This window comes from Petaurus breviceps, unplaced genomic scaffold, assembly GCF_028583685.1.
Source record: "Petaurus breviceps papuanus isolate PSGF00001 unplaced genomic scaffold, PetGlider_PUasm1.0 90919, whole genome shotgun sequence".
NCBI lineage: Eukaryota > Metazoa > Chordata > Mammalia > Diprotodontia > Petauridae > Petaurus > Petaurus breviceps.
The window spans coordinates 40,692,472-40,709,360 of NW_027187378.1; the positions used below are offsets into that span (position 1 = coordinate 40,692,472).

At 41.0% G+C, this 16,889-nt stretch overlaps 1 long non-coding RNA gene across 1 annotated transcript in view; it reads right to left on the bottom strand.

Annotated features, from left to right (window-relative positions):
- Positions 1-414: 414 nt before the first annotated feature.
- The window catches only part of LOC138151834 (uncharacterized), a 20,496-nt gene continuing 4,021 nt past the window's right edge, over positions 415-16,889 (bottom strand). The window contains exons 3-4 of the long non-coding RNA XR_011165932.1: positions 12,438-12,513; positions 415-1,281 (exon numbers count right to left, since the gene is read on the bottom strand). This is a non-coding gene — a long non-coding RNA (uncharacterized lncRNA). The remainder of the gene's footprint in view (positions 1,282-12,437; positions 12,514-16,889) is intronic.

Below are 16,889 nucleotides of genomic sequence, written 5' to 3' on the forward strand. Positions count from 1 at the left end.
GCTGTTCCTGAAATTTGATTGTGTAGGAGGCTAAGACTCCAGTCACTGACACTGATTCTGGGTTGCCCAGGGCATAAACACACCAATCCATGTGGAATCATCACCCTGCAGACCTGATGGATTTCCCAAACGCCATGCAAGTCAACACACCTTTCTAACTGGAGGAGTTTCTACATGAAGACCTGAAACAAGGCTGTATTACTTGTTGATATCTTTTCTAGGCTGAAAGTTCTTTTGGCAAATGTTGCATGGCCTGTGAGCATCTCATTTTGCTCTATTCCCAAAATGAACCATCAAACTGTTCCAAGTCAAACCTGGTCCACAACATGAGGAAAGTAAAGTGGCTTAATAGGAAGCATATTGTGTGGGGAGTAGGGAGACCTGGGTTCAGATTCTAATTCTAGACCTTAATACATGTGTCTAAGAGATTTGTCCCCCAAAGTTGGAACTTGTATTCACACACAAAGTCTATCATGACCTGGCCTTCATCTTTTCTTCTTTTTTTTTTTTTTGAAGTGGGAAGGCAAGGCAATTGGGGTTAAGTGACTTGTCCAAGGTCACATAGCTGGTAAGTATCAAGTGTCTGAGGCTGCATTTGAACTCAGGTCCTCCTGACTCCAGGGCTGGTGCTCTATTCACTGTGCCACCTAGCCACCCCTTCTTTCTTTCTTCTTATACCTTACTCCTTCCCCACATACTATATGATCCAGTGACACCTCTTTGCTCCTTGCATAAAGTATTTTCACTAGCTGTCCCGAATGCCTGGAATACTTACTTTCCCCCTCATCTCTGCTTCCTGACATACCTCATCTCAGCTAAAATCCTTCCTTCTCCAGGAAATCTTTCCTGATCTCCCTTAATGCTGATGCCTTTCCTTTAAGGATTATCTCCATTTTATCTTGGATGTGTCTTATTTGTTCTTAACTGTTTGCAGATTATCTCCTGAATTAGCCTATGAGCTCCTTGAGAGTAGGGACTGTTTGTTTTTCTTCCTCCCTGTCCCTAGCATTGAACACAGTGCTTGCTTTATAATAGGCATTTAATAAAAGCTTATTGACTGACTTCATCACATACACACACACATAACAGCTTAGTATTTAATTTATATATAATCTGTATTTGCTTCTCTGTGAATATATTGTAGACTCTAATCTCCTTGAGGGTAGGAAATGGCTTACTCGGATGTGTTTCCCCAGTGTGCAGTGCCTGGCACACAACAGAGCCTTGATATATGCTTGGAGATTGATTGATTGATGGATCTTCAGAGAGCAGTTTTCAGTGCTGTGGAAAAAGAGAAGCCCTTCAAAGACAGGAAATACCACTTAATTTCAATCACTGGAGCTGCCCCTGGAAGGGGAATGACTGAGAAGCCCATCATTTCAGGGAAGGACAAAAAAGACCCATCCATGGAAGCCAAGACCACTGTTAGCACTATGGAAGGGGGCCCAGATGGCCTAAGGTCTCCTAATTGAGTGCACTCACCCTTTGATTTTCCCAGAAGACTGCTTAATCATCCATGTAAGGCACAGAACTGACCCCTTCCTCAGGCCTACTCAGCTTTGGGTCCCTAGAGACAGCAGCATACATCACTCAGCACTAGAAATGACACCTCATTAGATGAGGGCCTTGCTGCATAGTTCCACAGCAGCCCATGGAATAAGTGAAACAAATTTAAATTCTGAACCTCCAAGCAAAACCTTGCCAAGGTCTCACCTTCTAGGTCCCCCTTCTTCTCAGTGTGTTACACCCAGAAGCACCCCAGGCCACATACCCAGGAAGTGGCCTGTTTGTTTTTGGGTTTTTTGGGGGGGGTAAGCATCCCAGTGATTGTTTAGCATCTAGGTGGTTGAGAGAAATAGTTTGATATTGTCTCTTTTGGGGGGCAGAGGTAGGAAGGTTGTAAGGAAAGAAGGACCTATACAACCAATTAGGAATTACAATACAACCAATTAAGAGAATTGGAAATCTAAGACAGAAAACCATTAGTGGCATGGCGAAATAAAAAAGCCAATTTTTTTTACAATAGTTTCTATGGGATGTCCGTATTGCGAGCAGCTAGGTGGTATAGTAGATAGATTATTAAACCTGGAGTCTGGAAGACCTGAGTTCAAATCTAGCCTCAGACACTTACTAAGTGTGTGACCTTGGGCAAGTCACTTAGCCTCTAACTGCCTTAGTTTCCTCATTTGTAAAATGGGCATAATATTAGCACCTGCCTCTCAGGACTATTCTGAGGATCAAACAAGATAATATCTGTAATACACAGTATCTACACAGAGTAAGTCGTGAGCTATTTTTTAAAGTCTTTAACAAAAATATAAAAGTTTCCAAAATTTACATTTGAAATTCAAGTGAAATAAGGATCTAAGAAACCCAGACCTTTGGTAGGCTCCTCCTCAGTATCTCTCATTTTTATATTCTATGATACCCCATCATTCTAGTTCAACTCAATCATCATTTGTTAAGTGCTTACTATTTTACAGACACTTTGGGCATACTGGGAAGCATAATTAGAACTCCAATTTATATTGCATTTCAAAATTTACAAAGCTTTTTCCTTACAGCCACCTACTGGGTTAGTAGTACAGATAGGGAAACAGAGGCTCAGGGAAGCTGTGACTTGCCCAAAGTGTGAGAACCAGGTCTTAAACGCAAAACTCTTGTTTCTAAATCTAAGGCTCAGCTCACACCACCACAGGTTGCCTCTGTGTTTGAGACAGTCCCTGCCTTCGAGGAACATGCAATCTCATTAGAGTAGAGACATTCCTATAGGTATGAAACATTTAAATAATAATACAGTAAAGCATAAGGCAGTATATGGTTAAGTGTCAAAGAAATGGTTCAGAATAGCAGTACTATAGGAATTCAAAGGAGAGAGAGAGAGAGAGAGAGAGAGAGAGAGAGAGAGAGAGAGAGACTAGTAGAGAGAGTAGAGACCAAAAGAATTAGCAAACTTTGGAGAAGAAAGGCTTGAGTTGAGCCTTAAAAGATGGAAGAAATTCACATAATAAGAGAAAGGAAGAAGGCCTTCTGGACAAAATGCAAAGAAATAAAAATATGCCACACATACCAGATTATGACCCTGGGCGTGCTGCTTAACCTTGCAATGTCCCAAGTAACTCTCTAAGAGAGGGATTCTTAAAGTGGGGTCCACAGATCCCCAAGGGGATGGGAATTTGGATGGGAAAACCCTAACTCTAAGACTATAAATTGCAAAACAGTTGCTGATCTATGTTTGTAGAGGGAGTTTCCTCATGGGGATCTCCTTAGACTGCTGTAATCAGAGGTCCAGAAAAAATAAAATTACAGGAAATCATTTCATAATGGAGAGAACAATAACAGCTGGGGAGAGTAGGAAAGGTCTCATATAGGAGATGACCCCTGAGCTATTTTTTTTGAAGGAAGGTGGTGATTCTAGGAGGAAAAGAAAGGGAGAGAGTGCTTTCTAGACATGGGAGACCATCTGAACAAAGGTAGGAGATAAAAAGTCATGTATAGGAGACAGCTAGCAGGGCAATTTGGAGACAAGAGTGTATGAAGGTGGGAAATATAAAAGAAGATTGGAAAGGTAGATGGAAGCCATATTGTGAAGGGGCTTAAAAGCCAGAATGAAAGGTTTTTGTTTTATCCCAGTAGGAGTCTCTGAAGTTTTTTGAATAGAGGAATGATGTAGTTGGATCTTCAGACAGTCAGCCAATAAACATGTATTAAGTGCCTAGTAATAGGTTCCCAGGCATGGTGCTAAGTACTAGGAATAGAAAGAAAGCAAAAGGCAATCCCTGCCCTCAAGGAACTCACTGTCTAATGGGGAAGACCACAAGCAAGCAAATGTGTACAAATGAGCTACATGTAGGAAAAATAGGGGGAAAATGAAAAGCCACACTTGTTTTATTAATAGCAATTTGGTAGCTTCATGTTTTTTTTTGTGGGGGTTTTTTTTGTGTTTATCAGGGAGAGGGGAGGGGAGAGACCGAAAGCAAGACTAATTAGGAGATGATTACAATGTCTAAGTAAAAGATGATGAGAACCAGGAGTGGGATAGAAATGCTCTGTGTGTGGAGAGAAAGGAATAGATGTGGAGACATTTTTGAGAGTACAATTAACATCATCTGGCAACATGAGATATGGGAGCCAAGGAGGAAGGGAGGGTCAATTATGATTGCAAGAAGGCTAGTGATACTTCGGTAGAAATGAAGAAATTTGGAAAAGAGAGAGGACTCTGGGGGTGGGTTGGGGGAGATGAAGGAGGAGAAAAATCAATAATGGGTTTTATTTTGGATGCATTAAGTCTGAGATACCTATGGCTGACATTGAAAGTGTTCTCTATGGTACCTTCCCTCTTCCTTCCCTCTCCTCTGGCTCCAGTTCTTTCTTGGCCCCAGAATAACACATATGGCCCTAGAAAGTGTGAATTGACTAGATGGAACTGAGGGGTTTTGCTGGTGATTAGTGGGGACAAAGTTTGGGACCTGCTTATAGAGGAACTTCAAAGTTCAGCAGTGTTTAGACCCCAACCTAAAATCCGGTGATATCTTGACCCAGGCACTTGTATTGTAACTGGTGTTTTCTCATGTGATCCACCCCAGGGGTATGTGGGAGCCAGTTGTACAGGCTGTCTCAGGAGCTGGTAGTTAAAAGTTTCAGTGTGAACAGATATAAGAAATCAGCAAATGTTACAAATCAAGACATGATTTATTGGTCACCTAGACTAAAGAAAGTGATGGAGAAAATATAAATAAGGATGATTTCACTTAAAAATGTATCCTGCATTTTTCCCTTCTGGGGAGCTGGTTGTTAAACATTTACCCTATACTACTATATTATAGGCTCATAGGATTTCTAACTACAAGGTACTTTAGAGACCATCTAACATGGATGCAAATCAGAGCCCATTCCATGATTTCTCATCCTACACATAATCCTTATACCAAATTAATATATTACAAACACATTTGCCATGCTGTTCTCTTGGCTAATAGTGATTGTAAATACGGCCCCAGGGTCACTTAGCTGTGCATAGCACAGAAGTGGGCAAACCCAGCAGTCATTGTGAGCCTTCCCTGCCGTGCCCTCCCTCTTTCTTCTTTCTTCGGCCTTCAAGTTGCCCTTCTTTCTTGGCCCTGGGACTGACAGCCATAACAAATCGAGCGGTATTTTGATGAGGGGAACAAATATCCATATAGGAGACTGTGATGAGACCATCAACCTGATTTCCCAGAGGAGCCCAGCAACCTCATCCACTTTAAGACCATCTCTGTGGGGACTATTGGAGAGAGTACCTTCTAATGTACACTCATTTAAGTTATAAATACCTTTTTGTTTTGGAGCCTACCTTCCCCCACCCCACCCCCAAACCTATCCTGAGCAGTTAGGTGGCAAAGTACCCAGCCTGGAGTGGGGAAGACTCCTCTTCCTGAATTCAAATCTAGCTTCAGATGCTTCCTAGCTGTGTGACCCTGGGCAAGTCATTTCACCCTGTTTGCCTCAGTTTCCTCATCTGTGAAATGATCTGGAGAAGGAAATGGCCAACTACTCCAGGATCTTTGCCTGAACAACAACCACCTCTCCAAGACTGGAGAGTTCTGGTACTAGGGCAGGGCAGATGCTGCACCACCAAGGGGCCCCAGTACAGTCAACTAGGTCCTCTGTGATGTAGGGCAGAGAAGTGCAGTCCAGGTGACCCTCCACCCTGTCCCTTCTCTACTCTCTCCATCTTTTGTCCTCTACTTTAGGGAAATAAATAGCCACAAATGTATAATGGTAATAATAGTGGTACAGTAGAAAGAACCCTGGTCTTGGGGCTGAGACCAGGTTTCTAATACTATCTAGTCACCTTTCTGTGCTTCAATTTGCTCAGCTTTCAGATGGGACTATAATAACATAATAAATTATATATTATTATATGTTGTTATATAACATGATTGTGATAATATTATAATTATAATTTATAATTATAATGAAGATAATAACCTCAATAGAGTATTACTATGCTTTAATAAGATAATATAGAATGGAATGAGGAGACAGCTGAGTGGTTCAGTGATACAGCACCGGGCCTAAAGTCAGGAAGACCTGAGTTCAAATCCAACCTCAGATACTTACTAGCTGTGTGACACTGGGTAAGTCACTAACCTCTGTTTGTCTTAATCTACTGGAGAAGGAAATGGCAAACTTCTCCAGTTTATTTGCCAAGAAAACCTCATGGACAGTGTGGTCCACAGGGCTGCAAAGAGTCACACAGGGTGGAACAACCAAGACAATGGGATGGAGTACTCTGCTTGAAGCCAGGAGAGGTTGAATCCTACCTCTAATCTTTATTAGCTGGGTGACAATAAAGCAGTCAGTCCCTTCTTCGTGGGACAATTGTGAGAGTGAAATGGGACAGCGTATGTAAAGCAGTTCTACGGGAACATCAGTCGCTATTATTAAAGTGGGCTTAAAAGGCTTTTAGAAGCACACAGCATTCCACATGTGTAAGACATTATTATTATAAATAATTCTAGAAGTATCTGGCTGGAAGAGGCTTATGGAGGTCATTTAATCATTTCCTCTGCCTCCAGGCAAATGAGAGGTTTGTTTTTTTTAAGATTTTCTCAGAGGAAGGGGGGGAGATATTTATAGAGCACCTACTGTGTGAGAGGCACTGTGATAGGTGCTGTTATTGTCCCCATTTTATAGTTGAGGGTACCAAGGCAGACAACAGTTAAGTGACTTGCCCAGAGTCATAAAACTTATAAGAGGCCAGTTTTGGATTCAGGTCTTCCTGACTCCAGGGGCAGCTGTGTGGCAAATAGAGCACCAGGCCTGAAATCAGGAAGACCTGAGTTCAAAGGTAGCTATGTGACACTAGGCAAGTCACCTAACCCTATTTACCTCAGTTTCTTCATCTGTAAAATGAGCTAGAGAAGGAAATGGCAAACCACTCCAGCATCTTTGCCAAGGAAGGCTTCAAAGAGGGTCATGAAAAGTCTGAAATGACTGAACAGCTTCCTGACTCTAGGCCCAGTACTTTATCTGCTGTGCCCTCCAACTGCCTCTGGGTACAACCCCCTATGCCCAGAGCACAGTGATAGAGCTTTCTATCCCCAGAACCCCAGGATCCCTTGTCTATACCAGCCTTTGACAATCATATGCTGATTTATATTATTAATTTTTTAACAGGATATTCACATGTCTCTTAGCTCCCCAGTGAGATTTTAGATAAAGTTAGGAGGTTTCTCATCTGGGCTATGCTACTTCCTAACAGTGTGACCCTATAAAGGTCACTTAACCCCTGAGCCTCAGTTTCTCCTCTAATGTTAAATGAGGAAAACACCATTCTAAACATTAAACTACTTTTTTTTTTTTGCTTTTTGGAGGGCAATTGGGGTTAAGTGACTTGCCCAAGGTCACATAGCTAGTTTTTGTTAAACATTAAACTATTATAGAAAGGTAAGATATAATTCATCATAGGGCCCCTGAATGCAGAGTCATCTTATACAATTGCCCATCAACTTCTTTGTACCTAGTTTCCTCAGGCATAAAATGAAGGGTAGGCTAGATGACTCCTAAGGTCCCTTCTAACCTACGGTTCCCATGATCCCCTAGAATAGTTTCCCATGGTAGCCACTCCTAAATGATCTGTGTTCATCCAGCCTGCAGTTACACAAACAGAAACTATACAGAACAAAAACTTCAGAGGGAGGGGCCATGTTTTTATTTCAGAAGTTAGCTTAAAAATAACCCCTCCTTGGGCAGAGCTATGGTTAGTGCTGAGTGCCAGGGAGAGCATCCAAAAAGCAGATTGCAAAGTGTAGTATTTAAATAAAGAAGGGAGACATCCATCAATCATTCTGCTTTGAAGTTGACTTTCTGAGCTCTTGGGGGCCTAGAAGGGAAGTGATGGGAGAGTTTTATATGCTTTTCGTTTGGAGAGGGGGGCCTTTCCTTGGAGAGGATGGGGGAGGAGGGCATTGTATGTTTTTGTTTTTGTTTTTAATTTTCATCCTTTATCTAGAACTGAGCAGTTTTTTAGAACCAAAGTCCAGAAGCCCCAGGCGACCTCTCCAGAGTTTGTTTGCAAACACTGGGAACTTCCCCCAGGCCGGAATTTGCTGGCAAGGCTGAGGCATTTGAGATGTAATTTACAGGCCTCCTCTCCCCAGCCAGCCTGTTGTACCATCTGTTCAGCAGGACACTGCTTTCCAAAGACCTAGGTCAGTCTTCTCCTTGTAATTCTACCTGGGGAGAAAAGCAGCTTTGATGACCCACCCAGATCAAAGATAAAAACCCAAAGTGTTTACTGTATCACCTTTCCCTCCCTCTAGGGCCTAAACTGTATCTTTCTCCCTGGCTGTAAAACTGAACTTTGAATGAGTATGCCTGTTGGCACCTCTGGGCCCCCAGGAACCCAGCTGCTGCATTTGCCCAGCAACAATGGGGAGGAGCCATCAGATGGGGTGGGTGCCTGTAGTAAGAATGATGCCAGCCAGCCTGGCTTTGCGCGGCCCTAGTCTGTCCCCAAGCACCTGTTAGACTCTTGTCTTAGACTTTCTGTCTTTGTATTTCTCCCAGAACTTGGCACATGGAAGACTTGATTGACTGAAGGATGGATGGGTGGAAGGGATACCGTTATTTCTTGGAGAGGCCAGGCTAATCCCCATGATGCCAGGCCATAGCAAGTCACGGCTGCCTCTTCTCCACCCTCCCCACTGGGAAAAACGACAGGTCTACAAGAAAATAACCAATGTTTGCCCTGTCAGGGAGCCCAATTCAATAAACATTTATTAATATGGATCACAGGATTTAAAGCTGGGAGGGAGCCATGATTCACAGATGGGAAATTACTTGTCCAAGATCACAAAGCCCCTAAGTGGTGAGACTTAACCAGAGATTGTCTCACTTAGCCTGGTACTACCCTACAACTGGGGATGGAAAACAGCAACTTAGGTGGGTGTAATGGAAAAACAAGAACCCTAGATCTGAGGCAGAAGACAGTGCAAAGAACAATGGCTCTGGAATCAGAGGAGAGTAATAACAGTAATGACTAGCATTTATATGGTGCTGTAAGGTTTGCAAAGTGCTTTGCAAATATTGCCTCATTTTTATCCTGACAATTACTCTGGAAACAGATGCTTTAATTATCCCTATTTTTTTGTTACCATCACGCATTCATCTCAATCATGTCCACCTTTTCATTACCCCATTTTTGGGGTTTTCTTGGCAAAGCTACTGGAGTGGTTTACCGTTTCCTTCTTCAGCTCATTTTACAGATGAGGAAATTGAGGCAAACAGGGTTAAGTGACTTGCCCAGGGTCACACAGCTATTGAGTGTCTGAGGCTGTATTTGAACTGAGGGAGATGAGTCTTCCTGACTCTATCCACTGTGCCATCTAGCTGTCCCTCCTCATTTTACAGTTAAGGAAATTGAGGCAGACAGACGTTAAATACCTTACCCAGAGTCATAAAATTCATAAGTGTCAGAGGCCAGATTCTAATGTAGGTCTTCACAACTCCAGGTTCAACACTATGTCTACTAGCTGCCTAACAGGATTGGATGGGATTTGAAACTGGGACCTCTGAAGCCAAAGTCTAGGAGACTACTGAAATAGTCCAAGTAAGATTGAGAAATACAGCTAGTTACCGCCCAACTGTGTGTGACCATTCAAAATTACCTTACATTTATTTTGAATGTACTTATCTATATGTGTACAAATACACATATATGTACATGTATATATACATACATGTGTATATATGTATACGTGTGTGATAGTAATGGCAATTAAAGATTCCCCTGTATTGGCTTGGTTTTCAAATTGATTGTGTTAAAGCCCAGAGTTTGTTAATCCCACCTGTGGGATGGGCTTGTTGATGTGAAAAGAAAGTCCTGAACTGGGAGGAGCTGGTGACGTAGATTTGGAGAGATAAGAGAGAGGCAGAAGATCTTTTTGGAAGCAGCACCTACCTCGTGGAGAGAGAGAGAGACTAAGAGAATTGCTGGTGGCCGCTTTGAATTGCCCTGGACTTTTGAGACCTGCCCCCTGAGCTGCCAAGGACTGAGAGACATGGCTGTTTTGCTGGTACTTTGTCTGTCTGTTTTGATGTTGTTTTGCCAGATTTGTCCACTGGTGAAAGACAGTCCTTTTGTTGAAGAAGTCCTGGAACCTGGCTGTTCGCTAAGAAGCCCTGAGACTGTCCTGCAGACAGAGAGTGAATACTGTCCACTGGTGAGGGACAGTGCTGTTGTTGCAGGGGTCTGGAGACTGTCCTGCAGACAGAATGAATACTGTCCACTGGTGAAGGACAGTGCTGTTGTTGCAGGGGTCTGGGAGCCTTTCTGTTGGTTCAGAAGCCCTGAAGAAGGATTTTCTTGTTGTATGTTTACAGAAATCCTGGGAGAGGGCTTTGCTAATGTGTTCAGGGGTTCTAGGACTGTTCTACAGACAGAGGATAAATTCATGAAGGGACTGGCAATGTATCTTGTGGCTTTGCTAAGCCTTGTCTCCCCAGGAACTAAGATTGCTGAGAACTTGCCTCGTGTCAAGATGAAGAAAAGACCTCCATTTGGGTATTAAGTGCTGTGTTTAAAACTTGATGTAACTCTGGGGTAGATTCAATTGTGATCCAGGGGTGGGGAACTTTTGACCTTATGTTTGGAAACTAATCTCCATTTGAGAAGAGGGGCTTTGTGGTGGATTAAATGAAGGTATAGCCTAGGGGTGGAGAAGTATTTAGAACAGAGACTTTGTAATTGATTGAATGATTGGAAGGTCCTGGGGTGGGGTAGTACTTGGAGATTATTTAATCATGCTTAGTAAATGCTGTATTTGGAATGATGTCATGTTTTGATCTTCTCTGTTCTGGGTTTGTTACTGAATAAAATGGAGAGCACCTATGCTGGTATTTTGAACCTGGGAAGTTGCCTTGCTTGGTATTATATTACAGTGTGTAGTCCCACCACCACCCCAGTAATGTAATGTATCCTTGAAAATAGGGACTCTTTCATTTTCAAGTCCACCACAGTGCCTGGCACATAGCAGGTGCCTAATAAATGTTTGATAGTACTCCTAGACCCCAAAATACCCAGACTTTTTATTCAGAAATAGCTGGACACTGATCATTTTATAATTTTATATATAATTTGCATATATCCAAACACTGAAATTCTTTTAAGTTCTCCTTTCTTTTAATTACTTTCCTTCGACCTTTGTTAAATTGGTGATTTTGTGGATGTAGGTACAGGTGTTCCTCCATGTTTAAAGATCACAATCTGTCCATATCATCCCATCCTATGCATTCTAGTCTTTTCTTTTGGGAAATTACTTCTGCTTAGAAGTTCAGAAGGGGACAGAGACAAGCAGGTCATTTTTAGTACTAATGAGTCAAATTTAATACATACTTTAAGAAAAATAAGTAGTATAGAATCCTTTTTTCTGTTCTCTCTGATATATGGAAATATTCATGTTTGTCAAATTCATAATATAGGAGAAATTTTTAAAAATCAATAATTTCTACTTAAGATTAGTGAGTGCCAGTAATGAACTAACCACTAGATACAGCATTCAATTCAATGAACATTTACTAAGCACTCCGCTAGTCACTGAAGGGAAATACAAAGGATAGATAGTAGCAAGGGCCAGCATCCTCTGGGAGCTTATATCATATTAATGCCCCAATGGTAGCTATATCATTGAGGGTACGACATTCCTCTCAGTCATCCAGGTTTACAGCTTAGGGGTCATCCTCAACTCTTCATTCTCATTCTCCACATCCAATCTACTGTCAAGTCCTGTGTATTCTACCTTCCCATCTCTCATATACACTTCCTTTTCTCTTCTCACACTGCTACCATCGTGGTGCAGACCCTTATCACTTCATGTCTAGACTACTGCAATAGCCTTCTGGTTGGTCTGTCTGCCACAAGTCTCTCCCCATTCCAGCCCATCCTCCATTTATCTGCCATATTGATTTTCATAAAATGCAGGTCACATAATCCCCTCATTCAATAAACTCCAGTGGCTCCCTATTTACGCCAAGATAATACATCACACCTAGGTAAAACATAAACTCCAGGGGCGGCCAGGTAGCACAGCAAGTAAGAGCACTGGCTCCAGTGTTGAGAAGACCTGGAGATCGAATCCCGGGCTCCGACACTTAGCACCCACCCAGAAACACCTGGCCGTGTAACCTTGAGCAAGTTACTTAACCCCGATTGCTTAGGGGAGGCCAGGTGGCTCAGCAAGTAAGAGCACCGGCTCCAGTGTCGGGATGACCTGGATCAAATCCGGGCTCAGATACTCAGCACCACACACAGAAATAACTGGCCGTGTAACCTTGAGCAAGTTACTTAACCCCGATTGCTTTAAAAAAAAAAAACACCATAAACTCCAAATAGATGCCTGACTTGATATAAAAGGCACATAATAAACAACTTAGAGAAACATGAAAAAAATTACCTGTCAGATCTATAGCCTGGAAATGATGGTTGGAGGATTTTTCCAATGTCATTTCCGGAAATGGGATTCTTTGTACCTGGAAGGTCCAAAAAAGGTCTGTGAAGAAACCTGCTTATCTTTGTTTATCCAGTTTATTGTAGTTCACAATCTTTATTGCAATCTTAATTCCATTTGTTGTAGTTCACAATCTTTATTAGTAACTAACTGTTTGGTTTTGACCAAATCACTTCACTTATAGATCTTAATTTTCTCAACTAAAGAGAGCTAGAGGAGATGATTTGTAAGGTACCTCCAAAGGCATTATACTAAATGTTTAACAACCAAAAAATGTACATAGGATGCATACTTTTTTTTAAGTTTATACTCCATTTTTAAAATTTTGTCCATCACTTTCTTAAATCTAAACAATCAACAAAACAATAAAGCAAGCCTTGGTTTATCAGTTTTCACAGTGTAAATAAATAGTGACACCAAAACTTTAACAACAGACCCCCTAAGAGCCCCTATGAGCTGACTCCAGCACACCCGGCACCTCCCAACTCTACCATTCTATTATAATTCTGGTAGGGTAAGGAGCAGAGACCTGACCTTTGACTTCACTGATAGAATTCTTCCACTGAATGAGATGAGGATGTGAGGCAGTATATGTCATAGGTAGGTCTTCCAGACTTCAAGACCCTCACTCTCCTTCAACACTTTTGCTCTCATTGTGTGGTGCTAAAATAAGGCTAAGTTATGGCCCTTTTAAGAAATCGTATTATATTGTTGAAAAAGCAATGCTCAGTGATTGAATTAGGGACAACTATGAACAGAGGCAGCTACGTTACAAGTATGTCTCCTTTTTTTATAAAATGGTTCAGAGTTATTCTGGAAAGAAACAGTATGGTAGAAACAGTAGACTCATGTACCCACCAAGTAAGCTATTTTTTCCCTAAAAGGCAATAAAACCATCCTAGAGATTTAATTGATGTAGATTCCTGTTCACCTGAGAGAAGGGTTCAGTGCATGAGGAATCCGTCAGGGGTCCCTCAAGCCTGATACATTCTTTTTCTAAGTATTCCACCATGGCAAATGCAAGGTGGCAAAGTTGTGCCCACATGAATAAAATTATCCTCACTGAATAACTTTGCCATGCTATTGTTGCATAAACCTCCTTTTGTTAACTATTAGTTGGTCTACAAGAGTCTTATTTAATAATAATAACTACTGCTATTAGATAGCCATTTAAGGTGTGCAAAACACCTTATACATAATAATTCACAACAACACTGTGAGGTAGGTACTATTATTATTCCCATTTTATAGATGAAGAAACTGGCTCACAGAGAAGTCAAGTGACTTGCCCAGGGTCACACAACTAAATAAGCATCTGAAATAGAATTTGAACTCAGGTCTTCCTGACTCCAAAGCCTGCACTCTATCCATTGTACCACTTAGCTGCCTTTCATTTCATTTCAGACCTGATCTCTAAACCCTGGACCTGCCTAGAACATTTGACTGTAATCAACAGAATTGGACTGGAATGACCTCACAGTCAACCCTTTTACTGAAGTCAGAGAAGGGCAATACTGAGGAAAGGGAGCCCCAGTGATTGGATGAGCTAAAACAGGATCTTTTTAGCCTGAGCACGGCTGCCAAGTTCTTGGCCGTGCTTCTGGCATCCTTGACCTCTTACTCTTTCTTTACTCTCTTCCCAGCACATGACTTCACAGCCATGCCAGCCTACTTGTCTTTCCTTACATATGGCAGGCACACCATCTTCTCTCTCTGTGCCTGTCTCTACAATGCTCTTCCTCCTCACCTCACCTCCCAGACTTCCTTTGTCTCAACTCAAATCCCACCTTTCATGGGAGGCATTTCCCTGCCCCCCAGCTGCTTGTACTTTCTCCTCCAAGATCCCTTCCCTCTACTCTGCCTATATTTTAAAAGTAACCTGTTATTTACATGCTGTCTCCCCCGTAAAACTTGAGTTCTCTGAGAGCAAGGATGGTTTTAACCTTTCTTTGTATCCATATTGCTTAGCACATTACCTGACACATCTGAATTGCCTAATTAGTTCTCTTTGATTCAATGATGTCACTTAGGTTAGTTTTTCCCTAAAAGGCAAGAAAACCATTCTTCAGATGTGATTGGATAACAGCAACATTGTGCGATAATCAGCTATGATTGACTTAGCTCTTCTCAGCAATACAATGATCCAAGACAATTCCAAAGGATTGAAATGGAAAATGCTATCTACATCCAGAGGAAAAAACTGAGTCTGAATGCAAATTGAAGCATACTATTTTCACTTTCCCTATTTTTTCATAGTTTTTTTTCCTTTTATTCTGTTTCTTCTTTCACAACATGACTAATATGGAAATATGTTTTACATGATTGTACATATATATATATATATATATATATATATATATATAAAACCTATATCAAATTGCTTACTGTCTTTAGGAGGAGGGAGGAAGAAAATTTGGAACTCCAAATTTTATTTTAAAAAGAATGTTGAAAACTGTCTTTATGTGTAATTGAAAAAAAATAAAATCCTATTTAAAAATATTTTGAAAGACTTGATTGGTCAGAGAGACTAAGGTTTATACCATATATATATATATGTATGTATGTATGTACGTACGTACATATGTATGTATGTATATATATATATACACATATAGTTTGTTGAATACCTAAATACAAAAACCTAGTGCCCAAGAGGTCTAGGGGCTTTCAAGCAAAACACGTGTTTCTGAGTGGGCAGTCAGCATGGAGCCATCATGTGGAGGCATGCAAATGTTCCCAACTGAATCAATGCTGTATCTTTGCTGACTCTTCTTTCCATGCTATTATTAAGCAAATCTCCTTTTGTTAAATATTAGTTGGTCTGAGTGTCTCATTACATCCCAATCCTAAGTCTGAACCGCCAGACCAGCCTGAGTCAATCCTACCTTAGAACTTAGGGTACTTATGCTTGCTTAATGCCTAGACTTGGAGAGGGTGAGATAGTTAAGATGAGGGAGAAATTAAAAACCAAGTGGGAACATTTATTACTTAGCAGTGAATAATATAAATGCGTTAAAGAGGTAATTAGCACCTGCATTTTAAAGAGAATAATGTTAGCAGCAATTTGGCCAGAAGCCTGAAGATAATCTGAGAAAGCCCTAGGAGGAAGAAAGATAAATAATTAGCAACGTAGAGCTCAAAACAGTTGTTAGTAACAAAATACTTGACTATAATTAGAATTTTTTTTCTTTTTAACATTTGCTCTAATTATTGTATGATTTGGTTTATAGGTAGAAAGTGAAATTAACTTACAGGCATAGTAGAATGCCCATTCCCAGAGTCAGGCAACCTCAGTTCAAAACCTGCTATGACCCTGACCAAGTATTTAACTTCTCTGGGCCTCAGTTTCTTCATTTGTAAAATGAAAATGTTACTAGATGATGTCTAAGGACCCTTCTAATGCTAGATCTATGATTCTATGTATTATTGTCTAAACATTTTATATGGGTTTGGGTATAAACATGGTTGAGTATATTGAAGGGGTTACTTCTTTTAATTATATACAACTGAAGCAAGTCTATGCACTATGCTTTTTTGTTCAGTTGCTTCCAACACTTTGTGTCCTGTTTTGGGGTTTTCTTGGCAAAAACATTGGAGTGGTTTGTCATTGTCTTCTCCAGTTTGTTTTACAGATGAGGAAACTAAGGCAAAAACAGGGTTAAGTGACTTGCCCAGGGTCACACAGCTAGTAAGTATCTGAGGCTGGATTTGAACTCAGGTCTTCTTGACTCTAAGCCCAGAGCTCTATCCATTGAGCCACACAGCTGCCCTCATTATTCTTGGCCTACCATAACAAAGCACTCCCTGGTGGCAGCTATGCTAGTGAAAGCATCATGCCTTAGAGTACCTAAAACTGTCCACAAAACAGTGCCCCACAAACTTGAACTCTTCTTAGTGATGACCACTTACTATTTATATGAGTTTGGACAAATCACTTCCCTTCATGGTCCCAGTTCCCTCATCTATAAAATAAGAGGGATAAACTAAATAATCTCTAAGATCCTTTCAATTCTTAATACTGTGTTCCAATATTTTTTGGCATAATATCATGGGTTGGAGTTGGTGCATTTGCTCTGGTCTTTGAATGATATCCAGACAACTCCTATATCCAAAAGCATCTCCAGGTTAACTTGTTCTTAGGTCCATACAATTTGGACTAAAGGTGCCTCAGAGATCATTTAATTAAACTCCTCTGTTTAAATACACACACACACACATTGTATAGCATGTTTTACCAATGCCTTTTGTCTTTATATCATAGTCATTCATCACACACACACCCATGCACACATGCACACATACTATATACCCATTGAACCCTTGCCTTAAGACAAAAAAGAAAACAAGCAAAAACAGCTAATAAAGAAACATACTGAGTTTACGTGTATGAAACACCGA